Source organism: Lampris incognitus, chromosome 17 (assembly GCF_029633865.1).
Source record: "Lampris incognitus isolate fLamInc1 chromosome 17, fLamInc1.hap2, whole genome shotgun sequence".
Classification (NCBI taxonomy): domain Eukaryota; kingdom Metazoa; phylum Chordata; class Actinopteri; order Lampriformes; family Lampridae; genus Lampris; species Lampris incognitus.
The window spans coordinates 21,693,196-21,706,987 of NC_079227.1; the positions used below are offsets into that span (position 1 = coordinate 21,693,196).

The following is a 13,792-nucleotide window of genomic DNA, read 5'->3' on the forward strand; positions in this document are numbered from 1 at the left end:
GCTTGCGGTGTGGGAGCCACAGATGCGGCGTCCCGAGCTGCCCCCCCCCCCCCGAAATCTCCACAATACCAATAGACACACTATGCTTGTTTTATTGGCGCCAACAGTCCCCACCTCTCGACGTGCAGTTTTTGATGATACAGCGCAATTTGAAAATTTATAGACGATCCTTTTCCGCGGAATGGGACCCCCCCCCCCTTTGAGAAGCGCTGCTGTGGGTGAGGCCGTACTTGTCATCACACCGAGCTGTGTGGGCTTTCTCTGCGCGGAGTCACGGGCTTGCATGGCCAAATTAGCAAGAGAAGGAAGAGAAAATGAAACTCGATAAAGTTACTGTTATGTCTGCACACATCGACAGTGTTGCATTTGATTTGGCGCTGTTCCATTGTGCTGGGATCGATTGGTGATGCCTGCGGGCTCTGGATTGTTTGATCGGGTCTGCCTGTGACGCTGTGGCAGTCAAAATAAAGAATGCAACGCAGTGGTTGTGTCGAGCGACAGCGCTGTGTCCTGACGTGATTTCTAAACACAATATTGGCGACGAGGATGGCTGATATCTCTCTCCCACCACTTGCCCCATTCCTGGCACTACCTGGCGAGCCTCCGGTACCATGGACTCGCTGGCTACATAGTTTTGAAAATTACCTCATAGCCTCAGGGCTCGACGACGTGAGCCAGGCTAGGAAGACGGCTCTGTTGCTACACTGCTTGGGAGCAGATGGTCATCGTGTGCTCGGGACTCTAGGGAACTTCACAAACTTTGACGAAGCTGTGGGACTTCTGAGCACCCATTTCGCTGCTCCACAAAGTGCCCTCCTTCGGCGATTTATATTCCTTCAGCGACACCAACTGCCTGGTGAGTCTGTGCAGCAGTACGTAGCTAATTTGCGAGGGCTAGCTAGCTCATGCAAGTTTGGCGCGCTTCAGGACGAGATGGTTCGCGACCAGCTTATTGAACACACCAACAATGCAAAGGTGCGTGAGACTCTCCTGCTGGAAAAAGACGATCTGCTGCTGTCCAGAGCAATTACCATCGCACTACAAGTTGAGAGAGCAGCTAAGCGTGCTGCTATGCTAAATACACAGCAAGTGGCCACCTCCAGTCAAGCTGCCAACGACTTCTCCCTCTACTTATGGCTGCCCTCCGGGACGCAACCCAGCCAAAGCGAGGCGGGCGCCGACTCCACTGAGGACGTCCTGCAACTGCAACAACAGCGTTCTCGGCCCCGCCCTCAACAGTCCTGTGGTAACTGTGGATCTCGGTCTCATGTTTCAAGGACTCATAACTGTCCTGCCCGTGGCCAGACATGCCGTAGCTGCGGTAAGCAAAATCACTTTGCCAACGGCATCTTCCCCGGCTGGGTCAGATGGCCACACCCCCCAGTCTTCAACCACCATCATTCACAATGTGAGCTCTGGGCCAGTGTCATTCAAATCATGCACAGTCAACATTAATGATGTGTGCATCCCCCTGCTGTTGGACACTGGTGCAGGTGTGTCTCTCCTGAATGTTGATACTTACAGTCAATTTTTCAGTTCACTGCCACTGTCCGCACCCTCAGCTGTCCTCTGTGGGTATGGTGACTCCAGAATCGATCTGGTTGGCTCTCTCCAAGTGACTGTCTGCTATGGAACCAAGCTGGTGCCCAATGCAGTTTTTCATGTGGCACGCCGTGGGGCCAACCTGATGGGCCTGGACCTTTTCTCCGCTCTGGGGTTCTCCCTCTTAGACACAAGGGGGGCAGCAATCCTGACTGTTGCCACGCCTTGGCAGCAGAAGTGGCCATCACTGTTTGTGGGGCTGGGCTGCCTCGCCACCTTCGCCCATCAACCTCTCCTCGACCCTGCTGTGAAACCTGTCATCCAACCACTGCGCCGCATCCCGCTGGCTCTCCATGATGGGGTCTCCGCCGAGCTGCAACAACTGCTGGAAGCTGGCATCATTGAACCGGTGGACGCATCACCCTGGGTCTCAAACCTCGTGGTAGCTAAGAAGAAGTCAGGGGGCCTGCGTGTATGTGTCGATCTACGTGCAGTAAATAAGGCAGTGGTCCCTGATAAGTATTCACTGCCCACCTCAGAAGAACTCACTGCTCAGTTCTATGGCTCTGAGGCGTTCTCCAAGCTCGACCTCAGACAGGGGTACTTACAGGTGCCCCTCCACCCCAGCAGCCAAAACCTCACAGCCTTTGTGACACATGCAGGAGTGTTTCGCTACACCAGGATGCCTTTCGGTCTCAGCTCCGCCCCTAGCTGCTTCCAGAAAGTCATGGTCTCCGTGCTGGCTGGCATACCGGGCGTGGCCATTTATCTGGACGGTATAGTGGTACACGGGCCCACCAGTGAAATCCACGACAAGCGCCTCAACGTGGTCTTCGCAGCCCTGTCCAAGCACAAGCTAACTCTCAATGCTGAGAATAGTGTCCTCTCTTTGCCAGCCATTGAGTTCATGGGGTTCCTGCTGTCAGTGAGCGGTGTAACTCCACTACAATCCAACGTGGACGCCATTCAGGCCATCCCTGAGCCCAGCTCGGCTGCCCAGGTCGCCTCCTTCCTGGGTATGACAGGCTACTACCTGAGGTTTCTTCCCCAGTACTCTTTGGCCACAGCCCCCCTGCGCCAGCTGCTGCTTTAGGACAAGCCATGGGTGTGGTCAAAGGCATGCAGTGACGCTGTGAGTGATCTCAAGACTCAACTGACTTCACCACCAGTGTTTGCTCACTTCGACATCTCCAGCTCCACCTTCGTGACCTGTGACGCATCAGCCACAGCGATAGGGGCTGTGTTGTCTCAAACCCAGAACGGTGTGGAGAAGCCCATCGCCTTCGCCTCCCGTGCTCTCAATCTGACCGAGCAGCGGTACTCCGTGGGTGAGCGTGAGGCGTTGGCCTGCATCTGGGCTTGTGAAAGGTGGCACCTCTACCTCTATGGCCGCTCCTTCATCCTCAGGACAGATCACCAGGCCCTGACAGCGCTGCTGTCCACATCTGGGACAGGCCACAAACCCCTGAGGCTGCACCGCTGGTCTGACCGCCTCCGCCAGTACAACTTCAGCCTGCAGTTCACCCCAGGCAGAGACAATGTTGTCGCAGACCTGCTCTCTCACTCTGTCTCCACCCCAGCTCCACAGACGGACACTGACTGTGTGGAAAAGGACATTGTCCAAATGCTACACACACCCCTCCAGGCCACTGTCTCTCTGCAGGAGCTGAGGGCAGCCTCCGAACAGGACCCTGTCCTCTCCCAGCTCTGCACCTACATCTAGAACGGCTGGCCTCACAAGGTCCCAGAGGAGCTGGCTGTGTTCTCCCGAGTCAGACAGGAGCTCTCCTGCTAGAACACCTGCGTGGCACGTGGGTTTTGCACAGTGGTCCCAGGTGCTCTCCATGTGCGTGTTTTGAATATGGCGCATGAAGGCCACCTGGGCATTGTGAAACTGAAACAGCGCTGCCGAGACCTGGTGTGGTGGCCGGGGATAGACAGAGATATTGAGGCTCTAGTGAAGGACTGTTCTGCCTGCCGTGTGAGTGGCAAGACTGGCCACCAGGCTTCCCCACCCCTGCAACCTCTCGCCTGGCCCTCTCAGCCCTGGGAACACCTGCAGTTGGACATCTGTGGTGAGATCCATGGAGTTCCCCACCACCAACGCTTCATGGTGGTCGCCTACGATCTACACTCAAAATGGCCTGAACTCACCACTTATGGCACTGTGACCTCACGGGTCATCATCGACTTCCTGGACTCTCTCTTCTCTCACTGGGGCCTCCCAAAGACCATCACCACTGACAACGGTCCTCAGCTGGTCTCTGCTGAGTTCACTGCTTATCTCAAAAACAAGGGCATCCGTCATATACGCACTGCGTATTACCATCCCCAGGCCAATGGCGGTGTTGAACGTTTTCACCAGTCACTGAAGAACGGCCTCAGAGCACACATGGCCCAAGGGTGCTCTTTCACGCAGGCCATCCGTCACACTCTGCTGCACTATCGGGCCACACAGCACTCGACCACAGGCGTCTCCCCAGCCTCTCTCATACTGGGCCGGGAACTGTACATGCCCCTTGACAGGCTCCGCCCCTCCACATCCCAGGCACCTCCCTCTGGGGTCAGAGCCTCAGTCACTCGTCAGCAGACGCGGATGAAGCAACGGTTTGACCAGTCAAAACGAACCAGGGTGCCAGACATCAATGCGTCAGACTGGGTCAGGGTCCGCAGGCCCCACAGGGACAATAAAATGGCTTCATACTGGTCCTCTCCTCTCCAAGTCACCCGTCAGCTGGGTCCAGCCACCTACCTCCTCAGCGATGGTACTCGGTGGCACTCCAGTCATCTGCGGAAGGTGTCAGCTCTGCCACACACAGCTGGTGACACAACCTTAGCCATTCCCTCAGCATGGCAAGACGCCCCGGGGCCTCAGCTTCCCCTGCCTTCCCCCTCCTCACCTCACCCTGCCCAGCCTCAGGCCGCCTCGCGACCTGTTTGCACACGTTTACGCCCAGGCCACCTAGAGGACTTTGTGTCAACCATTCATGTTTGAAATCCTGCCGGGGGGGGGGGGGCGGTGTTATGTCTGCACACTGGATCACCAGTGCTGCAATTAGCTAATGATAGCATTGTTCTGTTGTGCTGTGATTGATTGATATGTGTTGCCTAGGGATTCTGTGATTGTTTAATCTTTGAAATGTGATGTCTGCACACTGGATCACCACTGCTGCATTTGGTTGATGTTGGCATCGTTCTATTGCGCCTTGATTGATGTGTGATGCCCAGTAGTTCTGTTATTGTTAAATCCTGCCGGGGGGGGGGTGTTATGTCTGCACACATCGACAGTGTTGCATTTGATTTGGCGCTGTTCCATTGTGCTGGGATCGATTGGTGATGCCTGCGGGCTCTGGGTTGTTTGATCGGGTCTGCCTGTGACGCTGTGGCAGTCAAAATAAAGAATGCAACGCAGAGGTTGTGTCGAGCGACAGCGCTGTGTCCTGACGTGATTTCTAAACACAGTAGTTACTACAACCAGTATTCGTTTGTTGGGGTTATTCACGGTGTCTGCTCAATCATGCCGTGATTAAGTTTGTAAACGTTTAATTATCGGTTTTTTGTTTTTTTAGCTGTAAACACGTTGGTTTCGCCTGAGGCGGTAATGGCCACAATTCAAAAGTGGAAGAAAAGGAGAAAACCACCACCACCACTACCTCCACCTCGACTCCATGGCCTCGTGTTTCCCACGGAGGGCCACAAAGTAAATTTTTTGGGGGGCACAAAGTAGACTTGCAGTATGTCGTTTGATGAAGTCACGCGACATTTTGCATATATATGGTGCATGTGCTCATTTGTATATCAAAACTCAAATCAAATCAATTTTATTTGTGTAGCCCAATATCACAAATAACAAATTTGCCTCAGTGGGCTTAACAGCAACACAACATCCTGTCCTTAGACCCTCTCATAGGCTAAGGAACTACTCCCTAAAAAAAACCTTTAACAGGGAGGAAAAAATAGGAAGAAACCTCAGGGAGAGCAACGGAGGAGGGATCTGTCTCCCAAGACAGACAACGTGCAATGGATGTTGTGTTTATACAATTTACACAATAAAACATCGAAAGAGGATAACACAATTATAATGGACTTATAAAATTTATGAAGAATATGATTCGCAGGATGCCAAGCAGTGCCCAGACGCCAGCGGAACAGTCCAGGACCCAAGGCATGCGACCAGCATCATCATGTTAAAAAAAAAATATATATATACTAGAAGAACCCCGCTACAATGTAGCGGTTTGGTTATCCACCCGTCTAAATCTCCCTCCTCTTCATCCTGCCAGCTAACCCCCTTCCCCCTGCCCCTAAACCCCCCCACTCCAACTCCCTCCCCCCAAATGCTCAATTAGGATCATAAGTGCTTTAGTTTTCGGTCCCGCTATCTACACTAACACCACACACACACATTACGAAAATATATGAGTAGATATATATGAATTTATAAAAGAAAAAACACTATCTACTATGAAAACAACATTACAAATTATTTACAGAAGAGAGTCAGCGTAACCGTTTAAATGCTTACAAAATAGGGTCATTTGAATATTTATTATGAAATAGCGTCACAGTATTTGTATATTTACAAAATAGTGAAGCTTGTGAAATTGAGTCAAACTTAGACACTTGCAAAACTGAAACAAACTGACTACTATAGCCATTTACAAAATAAAGTAAATATCTGCATACTTAAAAAATGGAATCGAAGTATTTGTGTTGTAACTTACACGAATAAGTAGACACGTCAGCCCTTGGTTAACGAGTCGGACCCTTTAGTCGACTGGTTAACGTTTTCGCCCGCAGTGCGGGAGATACGGGTTCGCGTCCCGGCTGTGCAATCGGACTGCCCCCCTGAATTCGCTACATTGGCGTCACAAGAGGGATGGTGAGACCGTGAGGTCATCGGAAGCGCGTGCGCCCAGAGGCGTGAGGGAGCTGAAATGCTGACGGAGGGGGGTAGTCACAGCCGGGACGCGAGCCCGTATCTGCTGCACCGCGGGGAACAACGTTAACCAGTCGCATAAAGGGTCCGACCCGTTAGCTAAAGGTTAACGTGCCTACTTATTCGTGTATATTACACTACCCCCCCCCCCCCCCATCCTTCGGGAAGCGCTTCAGTATATCAGCTCCCTCATGCCAGTTTTTAGGAAGGGATGGATCAAGGTTAGTTTTTTCCAGAAGAGGCTGAACAACTGCGTGTTTAAAATAAACTGGGACACAACTAGTTTGCAGGGAGCTATTTATAATAGAGACCAGGCATGGACCAATAGATTCAAGTACACTTTAAAGCATGTGTAACGGGGGCAGTCTTATGCTGTTCTATGCTGGTCAGCCTGCTGCATGCCCGTCACTCTCATCATTAGCTCTGCGTTGTGTTCTAGTTGGGTGGGGCCCCAGGTGTTGTGGGGGGGCCCTCAGTCTCTCATCATCATCATCATCATCATGATCAAGGAAGGAGGGGGGACACACAGGACTCTATTTGGCCCACCTTGCCATTTATTTTGGTTTCAAACCCTTCGACAAACGTCCAGTCCTCCAGCGGGAGCGGTGTTTCTTACGGACGTGGGGGTCGAAGTTCAACCACTGCCCGGACTTCACTCGTGTGCGTTAGAAGGAGAAACCGTCCACGGGACTCCGATGTAAGAAAGGATAAACAAGTATTTTATCCCACAGCTTGCAGTATCTTCTTACAGGGATACTCAAGGTTACGTTCTCCTCAACCAGCAAAACTGTCCTACGGTAAGAAACACGTGTGGCTCGGCTCGATCGCTGCTTGAGACTCCCTCCACAAAACAAAAATGGCCTCTCCCGCGTTCCCTCTTCCGTGTACCCACAAGACCTCTCTCTTAAAGCGACAGTACATGTATATGACGGTCGTTGGAAAACATACATAAAAGTAAATAATGACATAAAATAAAATGTAGTAAACACAAATAACAGCACACAGACAGGATTTGGTGATATTTCATACTCAAACAAAATAAAATAAAAACATTAATTTTAACCTGGTTACACATGGAAGTTGATAAAATATCTACAGGACTTGAGTGAGGTTTCATACTGCCCACCAGCTCAATGAGGTCTTGCATATAGGAGAGAAGCAGTCCAAAATTGAAGGCCGAGTTGGATAAGCAGAAAAGGAAGTAGAAGAGAGGATGATGATAGATCTCTAATCTTATCCACAAAGAAAAAGAGAAAGTTGCAGTCAGTATTTGAAAAGGCAGGCACAAGTGAAAAGAAGGACCTAGTCCTCCAGTCAACTTAGGAGCTACCTCGGTTACGAGGTCCAGGAAATAATGAGGTTGATCAAGTCTCAGAATTCCCTTAGATCAATGTGACGCCTGATACGCCACACCATGCACTTGGCCCAAAACAACCCTGTCTGATAAGACACCTAATAACTCACATTAAACTAGTTTGAATGACTCCAACCTCCATCAAAGTTCAAACCCTCACACTCCGTAGAAATGGCATCTGAGCCATAGATTCTATTAACCTGTTCACTGACCTCACCACCCTCCCTGTGCGTGTCCTAACCCGACCATCGCTCTCTACTTGTGTGCGTGAGACAGTGCAAGCTGCAACATCTGTATCGAGTGAGGGTGGTACCCCTGTGTGCGAATCAGTGTGAGATATAACACCTACATCGAGTGAGTGTGATGCCTCTATGTGTGGTGCATGTGTGTTGTGTGGTGCGTGTGTGTTGGGTGGAGACTGAGCAGTGGCCCCCACAGGACTGACTACCAGACTAGACGGAATGAACTCTTCCGCTTCTGCCCACTCAGATCTAGGCGAGTCTCCAAGTGATGAGACTGCTAGCCCCACTGCATCCCCTGAGACCGTCAGGACATCTGCACTGTCCTCCTCATCGGACTCTGCGCAGTCAAACAACTGACTGGTTGTACTGGACTCCTCACCCTGATCTAACTCAGGAAGAGGCAAGAAGTTGACCTCCAACAAACGGTTCCTGTGCACCACCCTGGTGTGCCCCTTCGCATCCTGAATCTTGTAGACGTGGATATTGGGGTTGACACCGACAACCGTGTACACTCCGTTCTCCCATTTGTCAGCCAACTTTCTCTTCCCTCGCTCACTCTGGTTCGCAACCAAAACACGATCCCCGACAGACAGGACAGTGCCCTTGGCATGTCTGTTGTACTGTCGCGCCTGATGCTGCTGCTCAGCCGTGGAGTGCTTCTGAGCGATCTCCATTGCACTCCTTAGACAGGAAAGCAGAGACTGAGCATAAGAGTCATAATCAACAACGTGAGGGTCATGCAAAACCTGCCTGAACATAACATCCACCGGCAGTCTTGGGACACGCCCATACATCAGGAAGAAAGGCGTGTAACCCGTGGTCTCGTGAACAGTGGCATTGTACGCGAGCGTGAGAGAATGGATCTGCTGAGGCCACTGTTGCTTCTGCTGAAGCGGAAGGGAACGGAGCATATTCCCCATCGTGCGATTAAACCGCTCTGTCCCGCCATTACCCATAGGATGGTAGGCCGTCGTGTGGGACTTCGCTACACCCGCAACCTGAGAAGCTCTGCAATCAGGTTGCTCTCAAAGTTTGTGCCCTGGTCAGAATGTATTCTCTCCGGAAACCCGTAAACACAGAATACATGATCCCAGAGTTTCTTGGCGACCTGCTTCGCTGTCTGATTGGCGCAGGGGAACACGTGAGCAAGCTTAGTGAAGTGGTCAGTAACCACTAGGACATCGACCGACCGCTGCTTACTGTCCTCAGTGGACCAGAAATCCATACACACAAGCTGCATCGGTGCGGAGGTTTTAATGCTCTCCAGGGGCGCGCAAGCAGCTGGCTCTGGGGTCTTCCCAAACACACATCTCCGACAGCATCTGACATATGCTCCGATATCCCTCCCCATGTCAGGCCAAAAAAACGCTGCCTTGCAAGAGAGAGAGTACGGTCCTGGCCCTGATGACCAGCGTGATCGTGGATGCCAGACAGTGCCTTGTCTTTCAGACTCAGAGGTAAAACATACTGAGACCTCCTCTGCTTGGACACTGGGTCCTTTGTCACCCTGTACAAGACACCATCATGACTTCCAACTTCTCCCACTGTTTCAGCAGCCTGAGGACCTTCTGGTCAGCACCATGTCTCTCACGTTTCGATGGCCGCTTCCGAACAGCGACAAAGGGCAACACCTTGGAGATGCAGGGGTCCTGCTCCTGACTCAACCTGAGCTCCTCGGTGGATAACATTGGCAGTGTATCCTGACCACCCGACAGATGCTGAACGTGTTGGACCAAACTGAGTGCTGTGAATACTGGTGCATCAGGCCAGTCACATTTGGCTTGACAAAAAGCCCTGACCTCAGCTGCATCACAAGCAAACCCAGATCGCGCACTACTCACTGTTTGGGACTGGCAACTGAGTCTGAAAACATCCTGCACAGAGTCCCCCTCAACCCCGTCGGCTTCCTGAACAAGGGCCGGGTAGGGCTCCCTAAGTAGCCTCTGACTGACGGGCTTGGAAAAAGGGTCGCGACTCAAGGCATCCGCCACCACGTTTTTCTTCCCTGGCAGGTGTTTGAGATCGAAAGTGTAAGACGCCAACTTAGACACCCAGCGGATCTCACACGCGTCAAGCTTCGGCTTCGTTAGGAGATAAGTCAGCGGATTATTATCTGTCCAAACGGTGAAGCTTTGACCCTTCAGCCAGTGGCTGAACTTTTCACAAACACTCCACTTCAGCGCCATGAACTCCAGTCTATGAGCTGGATACTTCCGCTGTGAGGCACTGAGGGACTTGCTTGCAAAACCAACAGGTCTGGCCTTGGACTCTCCTCGGGGCACTTGAGACAGCACCGCGCCGAGTCCGTCCAAAGACGCATCGACCGACAAAATGAAAGGCACCTCAAAGTCTGGATGGGCAAGCACCACACACTCCAGTAACATCGTCTTCAACAGATCAAATGCTTCCCCACATTCCACCGTCCAGTCTGCGGAGGTAAGCTTACGGAAGCTGCCATGGGGCTTCTTATCCTTAGCTGACCTCCCCCTCCTCTTTCGTCCAGCTGTAAGGGCGAACAGGGGCTTAGCCACGGAGGAGCAGTTCGGGAGGAAATGCTGGTAGTAAAATACCATACCAAGGAAAGATTTGATCCTACGAACAGAAGGCGTGCACCCATCACCTTCCATGAGATCCTGCACTGTCATGTTGGAGATGACCTCTACTTTGGAGGGATCGACAGACACACCTCCGCCATCAACCACGTGGCCCGAAAACCGCACCCGCTTCTGCAGCAGATGACACTTTTTCGGAGCCAGTTTCAAGTTGTTCTCCCTCAACCTCTGATACACAGTGCGGAGCCTCGACAGAGCCTCAACCTCTGACGGCACGAAGACAAGAAGATCATCAAGATAGCACAAAAGCTTTGTGAAGTTCAGATCCCCAAAGATCCCAATCATCATTCTCATGAAGGCTGCAGGGCTATTACAAAGGCCCTGTGGCATGCGATTGTATTCATGCAACCCAAGGGGAGTCGTGAAAGCAGTGTACTTCTTGTCATCTTAATGCATTGGGATGTTGAAGAAGCCAGAGGTGAGGTCCATCGTACTAAAGAGGCAGTTACCACCCAGCGCGGCAAGACAGTCCGACTGGTGTGGCAAGGGATGAGCGTCTTTCAAGGTCCGAGCATTCAGCCATCTGAAATCAGTGCAGATCCGAAGCCCGCCATCCTTCTTCCATACCATAACCAGCGGTGAAGCGTATGCGCTCGAGGACTTCCGGATAATCCCTTTCTCCTCCATATCAGTGAGAACCTGTCTCAACTTCTGATAGTGGGCTGGGGGAACCCTCCTGTAGGGCAAGCGAAAGGGGCGCTCATCCACCAGATGGATGCGATGTGTGTATCCTGTGACCTCGCCACAGTCCAGAGAGTCCCTGGAGAAGATGTCATGGTACTCGGTGAGCAGCTGAGTGAGCTGGGACTTGCATGCCTCACTAACCTGACAGGAGCTGAGGTCAATGTCACTGAGTCCGAGCTCTGACAAACTCCTAGCCGGCTGGACAGGGGGACAGGCACTATCTGTGGCATTGGACTCATGCCTCCCTGCAACTGATTGCAGTCCCTGGAAAACATTAAAGTCCTCAATCGCCAAGCATGGAAACACATCAGCCAACTTGCAGTTCCTTTTCAGTGTGATGGCTTTGTCAAATGGATTGACAACAGTCATGGGTACCCACCTATCACCCCAGAGCGGTGTGACAAGTCGACCTACGAGGACACTGCGTGGCATGGCCTTGGAGTCTGTCGGCTCCACAACAACAGTGCTTCCAGCTGACATAGGCACCTTAGCAGGAAGTCTGCCCCAGACTAAGTGCTCGTGCCTCGGTAAGAGTGTCACGGCCTGGGTGAGCTTAACAGTACCTATCTTCTCAGGAACAGCACCACCCCTCCAGCGCTCTACATTCGTGAACATGGACAGGAACTGTTCAACGTCAGGACTAGACGGATGTTCCTGTCTGGACGCGATGTCCCAGTACTCAGTACCACTCTTGAGTACATGGGCCACATGTTTAATGACGTTTGCGCCGACTATCAGATCATCATGCTGACCGGACACGACCAGAGTGGGTATGACAAAGGAAACACCATAAAGCTGCATGTTGGGGTCATAAAAACCATCAGGCCTAGTCTCCAGACCACCACAGCCAATCAAGACAATGTTCTCTTCAGGCTGCTGCTTCTCAGGTAAAACACCCCCAGAGCGGAGCTTCTCTACTGCATTTTCACTGATACTGCATGACATAGAGCCAGTATCCAACATGCCATTAAGCTGCACACTCTGGTTGACAAGAACAGGGGCATAGAACAAGTCACTGAAAGCCTGAATCCTCTGTGTCGCCTGAATGACCATACGCGAACCCTGAGGTGCTTTGGCACACTTGTCATCATACCATTTAGCCAAGTCGGAGACATCAGTGAGGGATACATCTACATTACCCACACCATCCCTCTCTAGGTGTGGGTTTAGTAGTTTAACGGACGAGACTGACAACCAGCTCTTCCACCAGGCTGAGAACGGAGCTGGTTGGGCGGCTGAGGGTGAGGACAGTCCCTCTTCCAATGACCAGGAGACAAACAGTTTATACATCGGTTCTCCCGGCTGCAGTGGGAAAAGGTGGAATGATCCGGAGACTTACAAACCCTGCACAACCGCTGCGGTGCATCTGGCACCCGCCCTGCGGCGCTGGCTGGCGGTTGAGTCCGTGTCGGTGTCCAGACTGCAGTGCTAACTGGAACCTGAGTCTGCATTGTGACCAAACGGTCTAGCAAGCTCACCAAACTCCTCATATAGTCATCACCGCCAAAGACAGGTGCGGGAGACGGTGTAGGACACCTTGCACAAAATGGTGTAGATGACGCATGAGCCGGGACGGGAGATGGCACCACCGGCACGGTCGTGTTCAAGTCGGGAGCCACGTCGACTACAGGGACATGAACCTGTGAATGGAACCTACGCTCTACCGCGCCTGCTTCACGTTGTCCACCTACAGCAACATGGGACTTCCTCTCCAGCATGTGCTCCTCAAGCCTCTCTTGGATCTCGCTAGCAGACCATTTCCCTGCGGACTTGAACTTAAAAACATTGGCAAGAGACTGATCTGGACAGTGTTTGATAAACATCATGCTTACCTCGTGGCTTGGCTCTTCAATACTACGGCCCTGCCACTTCAAGCATTCGTCAGCCACCTCCACTGTCTTATTAAGCCTAATCCAATACTCCATAGCGTCCTCACCTGGCTTGGGCAGCGTACTGTAAAAGTCCGCCAGGGGCATGCTCGAGTATGTGAGGTCACTAAAGTGTTGCTTCAGTACATCAAAAATAATGTGGGGGTTCGCTATGTGGTCGACAGATGTGTTGCGCAGCTTTATCCTCACCACGTCCCCTGCTTTCCCCATAAGCTTAGCTAGAATCTCATGTTACTGCTCACTAACTGGAATGGCTCACTTCCTCAAATACAAAGTCATAAGGCTCTCCCACTCATGAACTGTAAACTTATCAGAGCTATCGCCCCTGAAAATAGGAGGCTCCCTAGCGTCTGTCTGCATTACTACTCTAACACTAGGCACTGTCTCCGAACACTGTTCAGCAGACCTAGCACTGTGTGTGTGTTTCTAAGCATTTGTGTTTCCTGCAGCTTAGCAGTGATTGACTCTCCTATCTTCTCTGCTAACCGAGTAATGAGCATGGCTAACTCACCCACTGGCTGCTCGCTGTT

The 13,792-nt window shown here is 51.8% G+C and overlaps 1 protein-coding gene across 1 annotated transcript in view; it reads right to left on the reverse strand.

Moving 5' to 3' along the window:
• acsf2 (acyl-CoA synthetase family member 2) overlaps positions 1–6,385 on the reverse strand; it is a 39,835-nt gene extending 33,450 nt beyond the window's left edge. The window contains exon 1 of the mRNA XM_056297247.1: positions 6,267–6,385. The gene's annotated coding sequence lies outside the window, so the exon portion shown is untranslated. The remainder of the gene's footprint in view (positions 1–6,266) is intronic.
• Between the last annotated feature and the right edge of the window lie 7,407 nt (positions 6,386–13,792).